A 21883-nucleotide genomic window follows, 5' to 3' on the forward strand; every position below is an offset into this window, starting at 1 on the left:
TACTTCATCAAAGAACCACTAAATTGGTTAAACAGAATTTTCCCGAATGCATGGAATGTTTCTAAATGTCTCACTATACTGACTTTAATAATAATCAAATCTAACATTATCCCCATGGCAGATATTCAACTAGCTGACCTGTGATTTCCTGGTTTCTAATTCCATTTCATTTTAAGCAAAGAACCTATTAAAGAAATTAAACTTGCCATTTTCTAATCTAATGGGCCTGTCCCACTTAGGCGATTGGGCGACTGCCGCAAAATTTTCAACATGTTGAAAATGTTTCGGCCAATGTGGCGACAATTTTTGCTGTAGGTTGTTTTATGTTGACATAGGTGCTGTCGTAGGTGCTGTCGTAGGTTGTCGCCAGGTGTCGTAGGTGAATTCCATTAAAACTAGTCCCTGGCAGTCACCTAAAGAGTCGCCTAAGTGGGGCAGGCCCCTAATGGTACCTTCATTGAATCTAAGATTTGCTGGAAAGTTAAAACTAGTTCATCAACAAGTGCATGAGTACTGGCTTTCCAAGAGGACAGATGGGGATTAGTTTAAAATCATCTCTAAGTTCAGATAGAACAGAGGAGGTGCTGCAATGTTGGATGTGTTGTCTTACAGTTAAAACTTTCTGGGTGAATGCAAATGCAAGAATCTTGATCTTTGGTGCGCCATCTTATTTTCCATCCCAATATTTCAAATATTGGATGTGGAGAGGATGTTTCCACTAGTGGGAGAGTCTAGGACAAGAGGTCATAGCTTCAGAATTAAATGATGTTCCTTTAGGAAGGTGATGAGGGGAAATTTCTTTAGTCAGAGGGTGGTGAATTTGTGTAATTCTTTGCCACAGAAGGCTGTGGCGGCCAAGTCAATGGATATATTTAAGGCAGAGATAGATAGATTCTTGATTAGTATGGTTGTCAGGGGCTATGGGGAGAAGTCAGGAGAATCGGGTTAGGAGGGAGAGGTAGATCAGCCATGATTGAATGGTGGAGTAGACTTGTGGGCCGAATGGCCTAATTCTTCTATCACTTAGACCATAATCGCAGCAACTACACTGAGCACAGATAGATGTGAATTACGATCAATGGGTTGTAATAATGCAGTTTTGTCCAGATATTATAGCCTCTAATTCATGAATAAAAGTTGATGACTGTGTCATGCAGAATGACACCGCTTTGCTCAGTTTAATGATATTTTCATTCACTTGTTTGAAATGGAGTCGATCCCTCGGCAGCACCTTTCTTAATTTTTCCGGCTTTCATTTTAATGGGCAAAATGCATGTAATTGTCAATTTCTCAAATGTTTTGTGATTATGAAAATCTGGCCGGTTGGGAAAGAGTTCTCACCGCTCTGGAAACAGAAGCTTTGTTCTCAGACGTCAGCATTGTTCAGTCCAGGATAAATCAGCAATGTATTAGTTAGATTGCTGCTCCCAAAAGGCAGAGAGAAATAAACCTTCTCTTCCAAGCCTTTGGGAAATGAACAAACAGTCATGTTCCACTCGGCTCTCTCTATTAAACAAAGACCTAAGTGTGCACAAATTGGTGTGTAACACAATTTATAATGATACTACCTCAGATATGTCAGGCAGAGCAGAGCTATTAAACAACATTAGCTTATCAGGCGCATTCCAGTTACATAATTGCAGTGGTTCATCTTCCTTTCTAACAATTTCCTTCACAAATACAGGGCATAGTTGGTATAAAATGGGTGAAATTAGCCCATAATATGAATGGACTACTACTAATTACTGTGTTTCAAGTAAGAAAACTAAATTTTCAGAGTGAAATGCTTTGTTTCTTTTATTGTTGTTGTCACCATTTGGCCAAACCAAGATTAATGTTGTTATCATCTTACAAAGTTCCCCTGATCCTCATCTTGTATTATTGAATATTAGTATAATATAATAATATCGAATATTATTGAATATTTCTGCATTTGATTGCATGTGCACATGCCCAAGTCTGAAAAGAATGTCAGCGAATGTCACCGGTGTTTTGTAGAGCTTAACTACGTTTGCTGCACAGACACAACAAGCTGGAGTAACTCAGCGGGACAGGCAGCAACTCTGGAGAGAAGGAATGGGTGTCGTTTTGGGTCGAGACCCTTCTTCAGAGTTTGAAGAAGGGGCTGGACCCAAAACATCACCCATTTCTTCTCTCCAGAGATGCTTCCTGTCCCGCTGAGTTACTGGAGCTTTTTGTGTCTATCTTTGGTTTAAACCAGCATCTGCACATGTTATACACATTATGTTTTCTGCATGTTCTTCTGTGTGTTATTTCTCTATAGACTATGAGCCCATATAGCAACCAGCAATTTTGAACTCACAGCTCTGAAAGAATTTGAAGAATATTTAGGTCATGAACAAAGCCATATCACTTGGTACTGTGAGATCTTAGGCTTTATTTTGACATTTTAGATTCCAGCTCGACCTTGCCCTTTAACCAAAGGTGTGGAACCATTTGCACTTCCAGTTTTTATTCAGTATGACTCTCACCTACCTTTCTCCCAGATAGAACAGAGAGTCTTCGCTCCATAGATGCTGCTGCACCCGCTGAGTTTCTCCAGCAATTTTGTGTACCTTCGATTTTCTGGCATCTGCAGTTCCTTCTTGAACAGAGAGTTTTCTTGGTGTTCTCGGGTGCACCTTCTTCCCACATAACACCCAGCCCACCGGGAGTCTCTTTCCCCCCTCCACTCACCTACTCCATCTACTCACCCAGGCATTCATCGCACTGAATCCCCCCCTCCCCACTTCTCACCCCTCCCCTCCCCTCCCTATGTGTGCATTCAATTGCTCAACAAGTTTCCTGAAGTCGACATTTTTACTGGCATGTTACAATTGTCATTCATATCGTGAATTTCAGTCAGCCGGTTTTGTTTTAATTTTCAGCATATCTATATCATTTTTGCATTATGATTGATCGCACTCTTCCTCTACTTTAGTTTAGTTTGGAGATATTACATAGAAACAGGCCCCTCGACCCACCAAGTTCTATACCGACCATCGATCATCCGTTCACTAGTTCTGTTATCCCACTTTCACATCCTACACGTTAGGGGCAATTAAAGAAGCCAATTCACCTACAAACTGAAGAAAGGTTTGTTGGGTACTGTTTGAAGAAGGGTCTCGGCCCAAAACGTCACCCATTCTATCGCTCCAGAGATGCTGCCTGTCCCGCTGAATTACTCCAGCATTTTGTGTCTATCAAACCTACAAACATGCATGTCTGGAATATGGGAGAAATTCTCATCTGGAGAAAGCCCATAGGGTCACAGGGATAACAAAAATACTCCACACAGAGAGCGCCCGTAGTCAGGATCGAACCCGGGTCTCAGGTGCAGTGAGGCAGCTGCTCTACCGCTACAGCAATGTGCAGGCCCCATAGTGCCCCCTCTTACTATTGATTGCACCATATATGATTAGGAATAGGGAACATATGTATTCTGGGTAGTGGGGCTGCGCATATATTTCTTTCTTAATGTCTATATCTATTAATATTTATTCAATATAAACATTAATCAAACTAAATTCAAGAGAGCGTTAGATATACATGGCTCTTATGGCAAACTGAATCAAGAGATATGGGGAGAAAGCAGGAACGGGGTACTGATTCTGGATGATTAGCCATGATCATATTGAATGGTGGTGCTGGCTCAAAGGGCTGAATTTTCTATGCACCTATTTTCTATGTTTCTAAATTCAATCGGGGCATTTGGTATGGACAGACTTTGACTTATGCTCACATAATCAGACTGGCTTTTTCTGCCAAACTGTATCCATGTTAATAACCATTTCAGCCCTGCTACATTGCATGTAAACCAGACGTGGGGAGGTACTGATAAATTGATGTCCTTGCTGTGGCATATTCCATCTATTTCTCACAAAACTGTGCCATGAATTAAGCACTGGAGCATTGGTTTTAACATACGCTATTCATTGGCATATTGTTCCGGTAGGCGGCGCGGCTCTGGCCAGCAGCGGCAACTCTGCAGTCTGTCCGCGTTTTTGGTTATTTTCTGTCTGATAAGGGTTTTGGATCTTATTTTTTGTCTTTTAGTTTTTTATTGGTTTATTGTGTATGTGGGGGGGGGGGGGGGGGGGGGGAATTTATGAACAGCATTTGGGCGTTGTGGGCTACTGGGTTCCAGTGGGGGGGGGGGGGAACAAATGACCCATGGGGGGGGGCAACTTTTTAAATTTCTCCCCTGGCCACTTGGAGATGCCACCATTTTTTTCTCGTCGGGTTCGCCCGCATCACGTTGAGGGAATGCTGGAGGAGCGGCCTCAGCACTCTGGAGAAGAAAGGGATCTGGTGTTTCACTCACCGTCGCCGTTATGGGGCTGGCCGAGTCAGAGCGGTTGCCGGAGCTTGGTGGAGGAGCGCTGCTGCTGCTGCTCTACCGCTGCTGCACGCTGCTGTGCAGGCCCCATAGTCGGAGGCTGCTGCTGATTGTCACCAGGCTGCTGTTGCGGGTCTTGCGGACAGCGGCGCCGGGAGCCCCCGCGGATCCCTGGAGATAGACCTTTTTGTTGGGCTCCTATTTAAAGGCCAATTCTCCCGCAATGCAGTTGATTCGGGTTTGAAGAGCTCCTGGAGCGGGGCCTTACATCACTGCCCCGCGCGGCTGGAATGGCCGCGGGACTTTGCGAGCGCACACCGGGGGCTCCAACACCAAGACCCGGTGTGCGACCTCGCACCACACTGGTGTGCGACCTCGCACCACCCTTTGGCGTGGCTCAAAGTGGCCGCGGAGACAATCGCCATCGCCAGATGTTTCTAAATTTGACTTTGACTTAATAACATCGGGGGGGGGGGGGAAGAGTGCAGTGGGGAGATAAGTTTTTTTTGGCCTTCCATCACAGCTATGTGATGGATGTTTATGTTAAATGTAATTTTGTTGTGTTTGGGTCTATTTGTGTGTAATGTATGGCTGCAGAAACGGCATTTCATTTGGACCTCTAGGGGTCCAAATGACAATTAAATTGACTCTTGACTCTTGACTCTCTCTTGACTCTTGACTCTTCATTGACCTTGTGGCAAAGTTCACTTTGTGTTTCTCCACATATTGGATGAAAATTGCAACTACATTGTTATTCCAACGATGTGTGAGATATGTTGGTTGTTCCCTTCAGATAAGGGTTGTTGGATCTTCATTTGCACCTCTTTAGTTTTACTAATATTGGTTTATTGCACATAATTTGGACCTCCAGCTATGAATCTCTGAAGAATTTATGAACAGCATTTGAGCGTTTTCCATCTGCAGGTCCAGTGGGGAACCTACTGGAACAAATGATGAGATGAACATATGTGCAGCTCGGCTTTCAGGCCTGTCCCACTTAGGCCACTCTTTAGGCGACTGCCAGGGACTAGTTTTAATGGAAAATTGCAGCAGTCGCCTGTAATCGCCCAAAGCATCACCTAAGTGGGACAGGCTGCTGGAGTAACTCAGCGGGATAGGCAGCTTCTCTGGAGAGAAGGAATGGGTGGTGTTTCAGGTCAAGACCTTCACCCTTATGGGCCTGTCCCACTTAGGCGACTCTTTAGGCGACTGCCGGGGACTTGTTTTAATGGAATTCACTTACGACTCCTGGCGACAACCTACGACAACACCTACGACAACACCTATGTCAACCTACAGCAGCAAAAATTGTCGCCACTGTCGCTGAACAATTTTCAACATGTTGAAAATTTTGCGGCAGTCACCTGTAGTCGCCCAAAAATATCGCCTGAGTGGGGCAAGCCCATTAGATGTTGAGTTTCAATTTACAGCAGGCATTTGAATAATATTGAGCTGCTTGTGTGTGCAGTCGTGTACTGTAGGATGTAAATGGAACAATGCAGGAAAATTCTTGAGTCTGGTTTGTTTCTGCTGCTCCCTCAAATATTGATATAATTTTCCTTGAAATATTTCTACTCCATTGACCTCCATGTGCACATCTTCTCATATGACTACCACATGATCCTAGGTGATTTACACTTTGCTGAAGTTAAAATTAAACTTAATGCTCTCCATTTGTTCGGAGTGGGCCAAAGGTAGCTTCCAGAGTCATGAGCCCATACTTGCTCAGAAAATTCTAAATTTTATTTCACATAATTAATAATATTTCGAAATTAATAAAAAGATAATTTGTTCAACAGCATATCGTATTAGGATATTGAGGGAATCGAGTAAAATGAATTTAGTGCAGGTAAATACAGCTGAGATAAAAGATCAGCTGCAAATGTTTGAAGGTTGAAGCAGGCGCAAAGAGCCATATGGCCCTGGCTCTCTTTCTGGTTTGCCAGACAGGTTAATGTAAGCAAAACATTTGGATGGAGTAAAGAACTGAAAAAATGAGAGAGAGGATAGGAGAGTTAAGGCTGGCACTGCATAGAAGGGAAATTGTCTGACATTTGGCAAACCAGGTTGAATTTAACGATGAAGGTCCCTGCCAAAGTTCCTCACTCAGACCCCCTTCCATTCCAAAACAAGTAATAATGTGGGAACCTACCTGAAGTTCTCTCAGCCCATGTCCTGATTTCCAGTGCTGTTGTGGGCTGAAGCTGGCAACAGCATTTATCTGTCCTGCTGCTGACTGTGCTGAACCAGAATTCCTCATCGGATGCAGCATGAAGCACAAACAACTGTAGGGTTTCCCTATCCTCAGGCTGGGAAAACTGCCCATTCAGCCTGCGCAAGGAATCATAGAATCGAATGGGTGGAATCAGTAGCTGGGAGAGCATAAATGGATGGTTTTATTATTCAATCAATACTTTCATTGATTTTAACCCCATATGCTTTTTAGTGTTTTATAATTAAAATCCTTTAGCAATATTTAATTATTTAAGCTGGATCCCAAGTGTTATTGAACCTTTGTGAATTTTCCAAACAATCCGTATTGTTGTCGGCGAAGATTGACACAAAACGTCGGAGTAAATCAGACCGCATATCTGGAGAAAAGGAATAGGTGACGTTTCGGGATGAGACCCTTCTTCGGACTGAGAGTCAGGGGAGAAGGAAACCAGAGGTATGAAAAGGTACAGAACAAATCAGCTGGCACTGAAGACCAAGGAAAGGTGGAGCCCACAATGGTTTATTATATTCTACTCCGCCATGAATCCTTATCAATTCACACCAGTTGTGGATGTGAAAGGCTGGACAACTTCCACAAGAGACACTTGTAGTTCTGTTTTCACCCCCAATGCAGAAAAGAGTGCAATATGCAAGTGGGAGATAGAGGATTATACTCGTGGTTTGTACTGTCGACAATAGCAAGGGTTGCAGGACAGAAGGACTTGGCCTGTTCAAAGATCCTTAAACATGGTAGTACAGCCTGTACTACAGGCAGGCAATGTGGTTAAGTAAGGCAATGGGACATTGGCCATCATTATTTGGGGCATTGAATGCAAGTGCAGGAGGATTAGGCACTAACTTTATAAACCTTTGTTCAGACCTCAGCCAGAGAAACACATGTCATTCTCATCACCACACGAGAGGGAATAAGTGATTGAGCTAGAGAAGGTACATTGGGTTGGGTTGATTGGGTTGTTGCCCAGGATGGAGCTGTTCAGTTACAGGAGGGACTGGAAGGTTTAGATCTATAATCCCCCAGAGAGGAAATTGTGGATACCCTGATTATTATGTGTCTCATCAACCCATGTCAGAAACATTTGAAAATGTACTCTCTTCTGAAGATGGCTTTGACTTTTAGTAAATGTACAGAAGAATCAGAAAAAAATATCATGCAGATTTGTTTTTGATTGAACTTGAGCGAGTCGGGATGGAGAAATGTTTTGGAATGCACACGTCCCATTTTAAATGAGGGTGTGTTTTTCTTTAAGCTGGGGTTCAGGTGCTTTCAAGATTCAAGATTCAAGATTCAAGATTCAATTTAATTGTCATTTGGACCCCTTGAGGTCCAAACGAAATGCTGTTTCTGCAGCCATACATTACAAACAAATAGACTCAAGACACAACATAATTTACATAAACATCCATCACATCGCTGTGATGGAATGCCAAAAAAACTTATCTCTCCACTGCACTCTCCCCCCCCCCCCCCATGTCAGAGTCAAAGTCAAAGCCCCCGGCCGGCGATGGCGATTGTCCCGCGGCCATTAAAGCCACGCCGGGTGGTGCGAGGTCGCACACCGGGTCTTGGTGTTAAAGCCCCCGGCGTGCGCTCGCAGAGTCCCACGGCCATTCCAAGCCGCGCGGGGCAGTGCTGTAAGGCCCCGCTCCAGGAGCTCTTCGACCCCGCAACTCGGGCGGGAGAAGTCGCCGTTGCGAGAGCCCTGAAAAGTGGTCTCCCTCCAGGGACCCACAGGCTCCCGGTGCCGCCATCCGCCAGACCCGCAGTTGCAGCCTCCAAATCTCCGGAGGTCGGGCCGCAGCAGCAGCAGCGCTCCACCACCGCTCCACCCGCTCTGGACTCGGCCAGCTCCGCGACGGTGAGGTGAGTCGTCGGCACCAGAGTCCCCGGTCTTCTCCTGTTGGAGGCCGCTCCTCGTTGCAGCCCCAACGACAACGGAGACCCGACAAGAAAAGGTCGGGTCTCCCGTGCAGGGAGAGATTTAAAAGTTACCCCCTCCCTCCCTACCCTCCCACACACACACCCCAACAAAAAATAACAAAAACTACATAGAAACATAGACAAAAAATAATAAAAACGCGGACGGGCTGCAGAGGCTGCTGCTGACGAGAGTCGCGCCGCCTACCGCTTTTTGTGGTGCAGTGCAAACGGTTCTGGTTTCCATCTTTACCATCTCTAGTCCTGTTAGTAATTAGTAATAGGAATCAGAAGGTAGTCAATTTTACCCTGCCAGGTCCCTCTTCATCTTAAACATTTAAACAGAAAACAAATGTTTTGTTTTAAACAGCCTTGGGGTTGGCAGGATAAAGACAGATCAAATTGCACATTGTTATCGACGTCATTACCATGAGATGATTCTCAGTGCTACTGTGCGCTAACGGTATGATAAAGCAATGTGCACACTGAAGGTGATAATTTACAAATATGCTTCATGCCAAGATCATGTGTTTTCTCAGTTTTATAATATTTTTATTAAAGCTTCTCAGTATTCTTTGCCGTTCTGCAGAGTTTTCCAGAAAGGGACTGCCATTCATGTTTTTTGTTTGTGAGGTGATATAGCACATCAATAAGCATAATTAGCTGTTCAGAGTTATCCACCCAGGTGCTTTTTCTCTTTCAGGTGGAGGAAATAACTTTGCTGTGCTTGCTATCTTGTTTTATTTTAGCGCATCCTGTCATCATGCTACATAATAAATGGAGATGATGATGCATAAAGAGAATGGGGATCTGGAACATATTCAGCTATATACTTGCCCTGGGGAAATAACACACTTACTTGTGGGAACATTGTGTTTTTCCTCCGGTGGTAGATGATAGGATTGTGACCTTCCTGGTTCCTTTTACTTTTATTGGATCTAAACCTGTTCCTGTAGGTCAAAATAAGTCTCTTATCTGCTCAATGGATAGGGCAAATCAGAACATTTCAGGGTGAACCTTTACAGTTTAACCCTGACAAGGTATGGGTAGAAGGAAGTCGGCTTTCTAGCCCTGTAATCTTGTCCACTTATTATATTGGAAGGTTTGTGTCCGGACCTAAATCGGAGTAAGATTAACTAAATCATGGTGCCCCTCTCAACACTCAACTGATACTATGTAGTTTGGCATATAACATGAAGGCAGTTGGCCAAATTTGTAGAACAATAGAGGCATCTATTACAGTAATATGAATTGTTGACGGCCTGAGAGCAGGAAAGGAATTATGAAAGATCCACGGTCATATGTATTTATTTGATTTTTCTATTTTTCGTGGGAGGAATTAAAAAAAAACAAATGGATTACAAAAGCCTTCAATCATAACAAATGATCTAGCACATTATACCCATGCAATATGCAAGTTTTTAATAAATATCCTGATTGTTTTTGTCAATGTTATTGTAAAACTCTAATGGAGCTGGACTGATGGATGATAGCATGTCATCTTTATTTTGTGCCTCAGTTTTATTATTGAAGAGCACAATTTGGATTACTCTGAATTTAGGGGAATACTTCTGGAACAATGTAACTTAGCTCATAATTGGGCAAATGGGATGAATGATCTAAATGCAAGCGGAAATACTTTATGTTCACTGGGGAATTTGTGATCATTTGTAACTAAATAAATTTGGATTAATACCGAGCATGAGCATTTTAAAGGAGAGAAGGAATGGGTGCCGTTTTTGGTCGAGACCCTTTTTCAGCTGAGCCTTAGTCTGAAGAAGGGTCTTGACTCGAAACGTCACCCATTCCTTCTCTCCAGAAATGCTGCCTGTTCCCCTGAGTTATTCCAGCATTTTGTATCTACCTTTGTGGTAAAGCAGCATCTGCAGTTCCTTCCTAAACACAAAAGTTTTAAAACTTTTCATATAGGTTTTTAAAAATCCATCTGGTTTACGCATGTCATTTAGGAAAGGAAATGTATTGACCTTACCCAGTCTGACCTCTATGTTAATCCATATTCAGAGTAATGTGGTTTGCTCCAAACTGCCCTCTGTAAATGATCTGGGAAGTTTCCCAATTGTAACACACTGTTAGCACCAAATATAATAAGAATAAAACTGAACAGACCACCCGGCATTAACTGATGCACTAGATTCAACACAGATGTCCCTGGGCCATGCCAAGCCTGAAAACTGCTCTTCACTATCCCACACACAAGAACTATTATGTCTGATGAGCACATCCTCACAGAAAGATGTCTTCAGCCAATGTCTTCATCATTTCCATTTCCAGTCCTGGCTATGGAGGTCCAGTCCAGTCCAGTCTCTTGAAGATAGTGGAGTCAGGGGATATGGGGAGAAGGCAGGAATGGGGTACTGATTGTGGGTCACATTGAATGGCGGTGCTGGCTCGAAGGGCCGAATGGCCTACTCCTGAACCTATTGTCTATTGTCTATGCCCTGTCCCACTGCCAGAGGTGGCACACAGGCACACAGGGGGAGATAATAATTTTGGAAGTCTTTAACTCTGGACCTTTTAAATTCTTGTGGTTTTCAATCCAGCATAATTACTCCTATCAATGGTCACATACTTTTCTTCTTCAGCTGAAGGGGGCTGAGTGCAGCAGTGGCTCAGAATGTACTATAAGTAGAGGACCTTTAGTGTGGCTTGGTAACACTACCATTGACTCACTGCAATGTTGTAGAGCATCTGGTCTTAGTGGGTAACGTGTGGAGAGAACACAATGGAAAAGGCCATTTAACTGTGAAGCCACTGTCCCCAATGTTGGCATTGGTCAATGAGTGTAGAACAACATGCCAGGAGAAGCTTCAGGTATACTGAAAAATAAAGTTCCTCTCTGGTTAACCACCTAACAACATCATTCAATACACGCTAAACAGCAGAAACAGAGAAGAGGAGAGAAGAGGAGAAACAGTGTTCCATAAGCCAAGTTAATTGATCCCACAACTACCAGGTCAGATCCAATCCCTGCTCTTCTGCCATGAATGGTCGAAAAGTGTTAAATGACGAAAAGTGGGAGGATGCTTCATGATATGCAAGTTCCTTCATCATCATTGAATCTAAGCCCTGAAGCTCCCTGCTCACGAGCATTGTGAGGGTATCATCACCAGCAGGACTGCAGCATTCATCATTACCACATATCAAGGACAATTAGAGATGGGCAGAAAATGGCTGCCTGGCCAGGAAAACCTACTTCCTGAAGAAAGATTTCAATTGAAATGTTTTGTGAAAGAATATTTTCACCGGCGGAAGTGTAGAACAAGCGTCTGGATTTTTAACATTGTTAACTTTTAGAATAGAATTGATTCTTCTTCACTTAAAAGTTGCTGAATCTTTGTATCTCATTGCAGCAAAGTGATTTGGTTTCCTCGTAAGTATATCTAACACTGATAGATGTTTGGGGATCCAGGGAGTCATAAAGTTATAACGTCATAAGTGATAGGAGCAGAATTAGGCCATTCGGCCCATCAAGTCTACTCCGCCATTCAATCATGGCAGATCTACCTCTCCCTCCTAACCCCATTCTCCTACCTTCTCCCCATAATCCCTGACACCCGTACTAATCAAGAATCTATCTATCTCCACTTTAAAAATATCCATTAACTTGGCCTCCACAGCCTAATGTGGAAAAGAATTCCACAGATTCACCACCCTCTGACTAAAGAAATCCCTTCTCATCTCCATCCTAAAGGAACATCCTTTAATTCTGAGGGTATGACCTTTAGTCCTAGACTCTCCCACTAGTAGAAACATCCTCTCCACATCCACTCTATCCAAGCCTTTCACTATTCTGTACGTTTCAATGAGGTCCCCCTTCATTCTTCTAAACTCCAGCTAGCACTGGCCCTGTGCCAACAAACGTTCATCATGTTAACCCACTCATTTCTGGGATCATTCTTGTAAACCTCCTCTGGACCCTGTCCGGGGGCAGCATATCCTTCCTCAGATATGGTGCCCAAAATTGCTCACAATACCTGCAAATGCGGCCTGACCAGCACCTTATAGCACCTCAGCATTACATCCCTGTTTTTTTATTCTAGCCCTGTATTCTAGTCAAGGAATGTGAGGAGAGGAGTTGTAGAATTTGCTGTGCTAATCCCATGCAATAGCAGTACTGGCTAGAGGAACTGTACAGCTGTACATAGAATCATAGCCATAGAATCATACAATATGGAATTGCCCCTGCTGACCAAGATGCCTCACCGACACTAGTCCCACCTGCCCGTTATTGGCCCATAGCAACCTTTCCCATCTATGTACCTGTCTTCCTATGACTTCCTACTCTTGCTTCGTATATTCTTAAGCTATCAACACTTTTTGTGTCAAGAATTTATCTAACATATTAACTTTGTTAGGATTTGCTGAGGATATCACGGAATTTCTGGGGTTTTCCCCCCTAGTTTTCCACAGTATATTGCAGGAAATACACTTCTTGCCTGCATTCCTGAAATTCCTAGCGCTAATATTAAGCATCTTCATATTGTGTAGGAAGGAACTATAGATGCTGGTTTACACAGAAGGTAGACACAAAATCCTGGAGTAACTCAGCGGGGGGACAGGCAGCATCTCTGGGGAAAGTTTTGGGTCAAATAACAGAAGAAGTCTGAAAAAGAGTAAAAACCCGAAACATCACCCATTCTTTCTCTCCAGAGATGCAGTCTGACCTGCTGAGTTACTCCAGCAATTTGTGTTCATAATGTATTGGGTTTCAGTGTCAGAAGAAATGGTTTCCTATTAAACCTTTATGGACATAGTACTCCAGTTATTTGAAGTGATAAAGTTGCCTCTCTTTGGAGGCCAAAATGAATATAATGTTTAAATTATAGATAATATATGAGACTTCTAGCATGTGCAGTTTAATATTTAAACTAAATGTACTGGGACAAAATTGTGTTCTTTATTGTTTAGAATGGACTATAATTGAAAACAATGGAAAATTGACAATAACAATAGATGCAAAAATTAAGTATTTGTTTGTTGACATCAATTGTGTAGCAAATTGTCTATATTATTTTCTGTCTAATCAGTTTATTAACGAAAATGTGAGATGCATGGAGCATAATTTTACCATATATTTTAGTAACATCTTGTTTTATTCAACTATTAATAGAGGCCTTCAAGAAGTCAAAACAATTTTCCAGTAATCACTTCCTTACTTCCCAAGTATCCTGTTACCAAAGGCCCAGTGACAAGTCTTGTGTTCCATGTTTTATAATTTCTGTAATTCAGAGTTTTCCTGCATGATATCAATTTAATAAAGGTTCATTTCCGAGGCACCAGTGATTTGGTGAGTGTTATCTGTTTATAATGGATGTACAAAACACAGGCCTTGGCAGTCTAGCTTTGAAACCTTGTTAGCTTGGTGCTATTTTGTTCACACTAATGACATTTATGGATCTGGAGGTTTAGAAAGGTTTTCAGTGATTTTTCATCAAAATAGTATGCCATGTTTTTTTATTAATAATCAAGGGATGCAGAAGATTTTGGTACATATCCATAAATCAACAAGTTAAGCTGATACCATATGTAAAAGAGTTTTATTAGAGATCAGAATCCATTTTGTCCTGCCTTTCCATTCCTTATTGTCTCTTTAAGTCAAAAGTAACTGGTCTTCTCACTTCCAAGTTTGTTGAAGGGTCTTTGACCTGAAACCTGTAATCCACAGATACTGCTTAATCCATCATAGGGAAGGGGGGGGGGGGGTAATACTATTAGTCACATCTCCCCTCTCCTTATTTCCCTGCACCTGCAAAATATTCTCTCTCTCACACATGCCTATCAACTTTCATTTGATTTTTTTCATGCAATACCACATTTGCAGCACAATTTAACCTGCCAGCACAGATTATGGCAAGAAACCACGGCACCCAGCGGTTACTGAAATGGTCACGGATGGAACATGCACACACCAAGAAAGAAGATATGTTGCGAGATCACGGCTAGTGTAAAAATCTTGCTTTGGCTTAGTTTGTTAAAGCAGTCCTACTTTAAATAGGCAATATTCATAAGTTTTGAGGTGTATCTTCCATCTTTGCTTTAGAAAAAAGGAATTATGTGCTGGATGCCAAACAGAAGTGAAATTAGTAGAAATTAAGAAATAAGAATATTAAAATTAGTTTATGATTGTTGTTTGTACGGAGTAGGAAAGGAAAATGTCATGACCATAAAATTTGTTATTGGTGTACAGAATAGATAAGAGTACATAAGTTATTTTCCTTGATTATTTGCCTCTGAAAAGCTAATTATGTCCTATTGCTCTGAATATCTAGTCTATTTTGTTGTCTCAACATGAATACAAAACAAAAGTATTTCCCTTGGAGAACAAAATGAGTAATAAGAGTTTTTTTAAAACAAGCTAGTTAAGGAACATATGCACTGCAGCGTAGAGATGGTCAGGGTATTAGAAGTATGTCTAGACGAGACTAAGCACTCTTGTGTTTTTTAAGACAGCAGTTATTGAAAGGTATGTTTTATATTATAGTTGATGGCTTATATGTTGGAATTTCCTGTTTAAAACTTCATTTCCTCTTCTAAATCATTAAGAGACCAATAAAATTTCCACCGTTATTTGTATGTATCACAGGGCAACCTGGCTGTTTTGTAGAAGGACACTAATTTAATTAGTTTCCAAAACTCTGTGCTTGCCTAATTGAAACTAATGGTGCTAGTTAAAACAACAATTTGGTAGTGTTTTAATTATTTTGATATTAACATATTCATGCGATGTTGCAGAAATCATTTTCTTGGGCATTAATGAAGACATTAATTTGAGAATTTGTGGTTTCAAATGAATGAATGTGAAAGAAATGTCCTTTAAATTGTGTTTTTTGTAGGGTTTTTAATCGTGTGGATTTTCACTATAAAGAAATTGGTTTAATTGCAGTGTTTTGATGTGGGTGGAATAGATTCATTTCCTATTTTATATTCAATGTGGGAACCAAGTGGGTTAGAATGAATGTTGGAATATTAATCACTTGTTGGTGCAAATCCACTTACTCATTACTGTTTGAATGTATCAGAAGTTTCCAGGTAAAAGGAACTATGAACATATCCAAATATTATTTGAAAAAAAATCTATGTCAAAACGTGGCAAACTGATAAATACGTCCCAATACTTTCTCTAGACTGCACAAAGTTTTACGGGCCTGATAATGTGATATTTACCATTAATAGTGAAGATGTGCTTCCACTTGTATTAAGTGATCAGAGAACTACCAATCACCGACATTGAAGGATCCATATCTCTTTAAAAAAATCCATGAAGGTTTGGATGAGAAAACCCTCAGAATAGAGGCACTTTTCCTGAGCCTGTGAAAACATGTATAGGTTGTGTGGCCCAAGTATGTTCATGTGCAAGACTCTGTAGCTATTTGGCACTCTCTTATAGCATGCATTTGCATACATTTCGCTACATTTAGCTCCATCTAAGCTGCATTTGTATACAATCTATGTGTGGACCAGATCCTAAATTAAGCCTTTAAACTGATCTGCTGCAGAAATTGCAGTTGCACTGGATCTTCATTGCTAACGTTCTGTGCTGTTAGCACATGCTTGCTCCTGCAATTCAATCATCTTATTTGCCTTTGACCCTTAGGGGAGATATCCTTGGTGCTCTTTCCTTTTTGATACTTAATAAATCAGATGAGTGTGAGGTATCAGTCTTTGCAGTCTGTGATTTAAGGAAGTACACAGTCCATGGAGCTGTGAGTCTCTTTTTATGTTGCTGCTCGTTTGAAAGAGTGAGTGAGTTGCAGAAGAATGTAGAATGTTAAAGGAATGCTTCTCACCACCTAATCTACCAAGGCTGACACCCTCACCCATCTTTGGACTTGTACACCAAAGTCCGTCTATTCCTCAACTGAGTATTCTTCTCATGGTATCAGTTCTCCTTTATCGGGCAGACACTTCAAAAGGTTGGCGTGGATGTGGTTGGCTCGAGGGCCCGTCTCTATGTTGCACAAGTCTGTATCCCCCAAAATGTGCCATTGCGTACATTTCGTGAAATTTCACCTGCCATTCCCTTTCTTTCCCTTGCACATTCGCAACACATCACGGCTGACTTTGTACTGTAGGTCGTGAAGGCAGGGGTCTTGGCGCCAAAGATAAGACACAAAAAGCTAGGGTAACTCAGCATCTCTGGAGAGAAGGAATGGATGATGTTTCAGGTCAAGACCCTTCTTCAGGCTTGGTTCCATTGGTCAGGAATGTTTCATTGGTCTTGTGTGTATTTCAGGCAGATGGCAATTGTATGCTCAGCATTTTTTTTACTGCTGCAGCTATACATTACTGAATTTTAGCTCAGCTCAGGGTAAGCATTATCACAAATAGTTCACCTTTCTTAGGTTCATTAATTATTAAAGCTTTCAATTTCTCCGTATGAGAATGCCGGAGATCAGGTTGAGGAATGATGACAGATGGAGACCTTTAGGCTGAGACTTCCTAGCCATTATATATGTATGGCTTTGAGTAGGGAGGACTTCAGTCAGTCTGGTGATTCGTGTTCTTGTGAGAATCAGTTAAGTCATTTGAGGACAAGAGGCCAATAGTCCTCACTTTGAGGAGAAAGTTCACAGGGTAGCACAGTGGCTCAGTGATAGAGTTGCTGACTCACAGCGCCAGAGTCCCAGGTTCGATGCTGACTACGGGTGCTGACTGTATGCAATTTGTACATTCTCCCTATGACTGAATGAGTTTCCTCCCACACTCCAAAGATGTACAATTTAGTAGGTTAATTAGGCTTCGGTAAAATTGTGAATTGCCCCTAGTGTGTAGGATGGTGCTAGTTTACAGGGGTGATCGCTGGTTGGCATGGACAGGGTGGGCTGAAGGGCCTGTTTCGGTGCTGTATCTCTAAAGTCTAGACTAAAATCTAAAGTTTAAATCTATAGCTGTTGTCAGCTGGAGGATTGCCTCAAGTTTTAAATATTTGGTGGAACAATTCTACTGTAGTATTGTCTGAGGATCCATGGGCAGCTCTGCTCCCTGTCATTGGAGGTGATTTTCTGTAAAAAAGGGACAGAAACTGTGACATGTTCATAAACGCTAGGTGCAGAGTAGGGCCATTCGGCCCATGAAGACTACTGTGCCATTCAGTCATCGGTGACCGATCTTTCCCTCTCAACCCCTTTCTCCTGCCTTCTCCCCATAATCCCTGACACCCTTAGCCCCTGTCCCGCTTAGGAGACCTAAACAGCAACCTCTGGTGACCTTGCCCGCCACCCAAGGTTTCCATGAGGTCACCGGAGGTTTTGGTCACTCTCCCTAATGGTCGAAAGTGGTTTCCGCGTGGTCGAGGCTTCATCTAGGTTGCTGCTATTTTTTCATCATGTTTAAAACCGGCCTCGACTAAAAATAGGTTGCCGTTTTAAAAATCGCCAATTTTTTTAGTCGCAGGTCTAGTCGAAGCCGGTTTTCTTCATAGTCGAGGAAGGTTTTCAACATGTGCGTGGGAGGTTGTAGGAGGTTGCAGGTCACCTCGACCTTGCTTCACTTGCACCTCCTCCAACCTCATCTATTGCATCTGTTGTTTAAGATGTGGACTCGTACATCGGCGAGATCAAACGCAGACTGGGCGATCGTTTCGTGGAAAACCTTTGTTCAGCCCGTGTGAACCAACCTGATCTCTTGGTTGCTGGACACCTTAATTCTCCTTCCCACACTGACTTTTCTCTTCTATGTCTCCTCCACTGTCAGAGTGAGGCTAAACAGCAATTGGAGGAACAGCATCTCATATTTCGCTTGGGCAGCTTATTGGGCAGTGGTATGAATATTGATTTCTCTCACTTCAGGCAGCCCCGGCATTCCCTCATCCAAGAATTCTCTATCCCTCCCCAACCCAAATCACACTACTTTCTCATTTTTACCCTACAAACAGCTTACAATGGCCTGTTTCCTTTATCATCGTTACTTTTTTGCTTATATTTCATTCTTGTTTTTTATCTCTCCACATCACCGTCTATATCTCTCATTTCCCTTATTCCTAACGAGTCTGAAGAAGGGTCTCAACCCGAAACGTCACCCATACCTTCTCTCCAGAGATCCTGCCTGTCCCGCTGAGTTGCTCCAGCTTTTTGCGTCTATCTTCAGTTCAAACCAGCATCTGCTGTTCCTTCATACACAGGGCATTATAATGATTATGATGTATTTTGCTACCAGATATTTATGTCCAACTTCAGACTACTTTTATTTCCATTCATTCTAACCCATGCTGACATTTGTTACATTGTATCTTCCTGCATGAAAGTTGGATGGGTTAAGCCCCTGTCCCACTTAGACAATGTTTTTGGTGACTAGGCTGTCGCCACATGGTCGAGAGTAGTCCCCTATAATCGCCTAAAGAGTTGTAACGTTTTTCTGGTCGCCATTGGATTTTGAAATGTTCAAAACCTTTTGGCGACTGTGGGCTTGACGTAGCTTGCCTTCTCCTGCAGGTGCTGTCGTAGGTTGTCGCCAGGATGACGTAGGTTGTCACCAGGTGACGTTGGTTGTCGCCGGGTGATGACTTCGGCGATTACCATTGGCGACTACCTACGTCAACCGGCGACAGGTACCGGTGACTGAATTGTCTTCAGTTGCCGCCGACAGGGTTGTTGCTTGTCGTAGCTTGTCGTGGGTGGACATAGGTTGACTTTGGTTGTCGCATGTGCGGCTGTAGGTTGTCGTAGGTGTGGTCATGGGTGGACGTCCTAATGGGTCGCCGGTTGTTGGTAGCTTGACATCGACTTGGTGGTAGGTTGTCGTAGCGTGTCGTGGACATTGTCGTGGGGGGGGGGTCCAGTCGCCACTTTTTCGGCGACCTGTTACGACTGTGACAGTCGCCGAAAAAATTGCCTAAGTGGGACAAGCCCATTAGACCTGGCAGTTTTGTAGAAAGTGTCCCTTGGCTTTCAAACTTTAAGAAAGAAATCCGTTCCACCTTATGCTTTTCAATTTTTGGATGGAGAACTTGGATACTGGCCCTTTGACCCACTGGGTCCATGGCGACGTTGATCACCTGTTCACTGTTCCATGTTATCCCGCATTCGCATCCCTCCATACACACCTGGGACAATTTACAGGGGCCAGTTATCCTACAAACCCACAAATCTCCTGTCCACTCCAATTCTGCACATCCATTTAAAAAATCACATCACCTAAACTATGAAATATTGTAATAACCTCCCAAAAGTTCTCTTTTTCCTTTGTGATCCAACTTAAAGACTTCCCCTGCTTTCTATATGTGGGTTGCTGTTTGATTAATCACCTATGGCCAACCTTGTAACTTTCAGCAGCTAAAGATATCGTTACTGTTGTTGCCAGACAGACAGGCCTCTTCTTAGATTGATAAGAGATTTAGCCACTTAGTTTTGTTCAATGAACCCTGGGATTCATATTAAATCAAGTCCTTGAGCGGAATTTACTGATCACTGTGGTACATGAACTCGCTATAACATCTGTAATGTCCTCAGAAAATGACTGAAGTGTTTGTCAACTCTTATGGACAATTTTGGAGGACGTTTACCAAATCAATAAATGTAATTAATAAAGTGTAGAATTGGATTGGAGCTGGAGTTTTCTTCCAACTGATGTGCTTTTAGTAAGAAATTCTAACCAAATCTCTGTGGTGCAATTGTAAACCTGTGGCTAACTTACTTACATTTTAAAACATTAGTCTTGTGTCAGCTCTTTCCGATAATAGTCACTTCCTTGTAAAGTGGGGAGAAACTGTTAAATTAAGAAGGGCGGCACAATGGCATAGTGGCAGAGTTGCTGCCTTACAGCGGCAGAGTCATGGGTTCGATCCTGACAACGGGTGCTGTCTGTACGGAGTTTGTACTTTCTCCCTGTGACCTGCTTGGGTTTTCTCCAAGATCTTTGTTTTCCTCCCACACTCCAAAGACGTTCAGCCCTCCAACTGTTAAATTAGTCTTTCTCTAACAGGATCTAACTGAATTAGAAAAATCTTCAGGACAGTGTATATTTTAGTAATTTTTTAATCACCATGAACCATTTTTACTTTTCTTTTGCGCTAATGCTAATAAGGTAGTAGAAACCAGAATTATGGGCTCCAAAGTAGTTTAGTTGGGAAATGTTCCTTTGAGGGATCTTATCGGCAAAAGTAAGCACAACAAGTTGGAATAACTCGAAGGTTACACAGAAAAGCTGGAGAAAGTCAGCGGGTGCAGCAGCATCTGTGGAGCGAAGGAAATAGGCAACGTTTCGGGCCGAAACCCTTCTTCAGGAGCGAAGGAAATAGGCAACGTTTCGGCCCGAAACGTTGCCTATTTCCTTCGCTCCATAGATGCTGCTGCACCCGCTGAGTTTCTCCAGCTTTTCTGTGTAACCTTCGATTCTCCAGCATCTGCAGTCCCCTCTTAAACAAGTTGGAATAACTCAGCGGGTCAGACATCATCTTTGGAGAAAAGGAAAAGGTGACGTTTCAGGTTGAGACCGTTCTTCAGACCTTTTAACCTCTGCAGTTCCTTTCTACACATGTATCTTATTGGCCACAGATTCCTCGTGGTGTTACACCAATGTTTGCTGCTCCTTGTACCAGTACCTGCTGAATCATTAATGTCAGTCGAGCAAGCTAACTTGCATTGCCTGACCATACATTTGCAGTTGGCTGCCTGGTGACAACTTCACTTGCAAGCGGCCTCTGGTGTTTGAGTGGAGAATCTGACGGTGCATCATTCGAATTTCTAGTGATTTAAAACAGCTGCCTGTCCCTTCAGTTCATTTTAGCCAGAGGAAAAGTGAATGTGTCGGGATGTTTCTGAATTTGAATTTTTTTAAAAAAATCAGCAATCTGCTTGTTACAGCTAGGTTTCAGTCAGAGCAAAAGAAAAGCCATTGAAGAAGTGATCTTATTTAGGGCGGACCAGTGATTGCAGAATTCACTCATGCTTTGAAGGTGTCAGGAGGAGAATCATGGCACCAGGGGTTGCAGACACAATGGTGCTCATCTCTGCATTTGTCTAATGATGTAGATGTGCTGTGTGCTTTGGCTCGGCAGTGCCTTTGAGTTGAAGTGAGTATGCACTGCTCTCAGTTCAGCAGTAGCTCTGATTTATTATCACCACAGTACTTTGGACTTCATTCCAGCCCTTCACTTCATGCAAGCATGTAAATTAGGCTTTTGTTTTGTGACAGAAATTGCATTATTTTCTTTTCATCCTCTGAGTGTTTTGTAGTGAGATTCTATGAAGTGGATATTTGCATTGAATGACTGAGATAAACATCTCCCCCAAGTTCAGAGGTATGCAGATTAGCTCTGGAGGGTAACATAATACACACCAGTATCTGTGTAGCACGTCCAAGGGAAAACTTTTGAAGTGCTATTCTTCACTGATGCTGCTTTGTGTCGGGCAGAGCCTTTCCTTTGTGCTTTGTAG

General features: G+C 42.6%; 1 protein-coding gene across 4 annotated transcripts in view; it reads left to right on the top strand.

Annotated features, from left to right (window-relative positions):
* LOC129696187 (transcriptional activator GLI3-like) overlaps positions 1-21883 on the top strand; it is a 360260-nt gene that overhangs the window by 165451 nt on the left and 172926 nt on the right. The gene's annotated exons all lie outside the window — the stretch shown is intronic.

The sequence above is a fragment of the Leucoraja erinacea genome, chromosome 4 (genome assembly GCF_028641065.1).
Source record: "Leucoraja erinacea ecotype New England chromosome 4, Leri_hhj_1, whole genome shotgun sequence".
Classification (NCBI taxonomy): Eukaryota; Metazoa; Chordata; class Chondrichthyes; order Rajiformes; family Rajidae; genus Leucoraja; species Leucoraja erinaceus.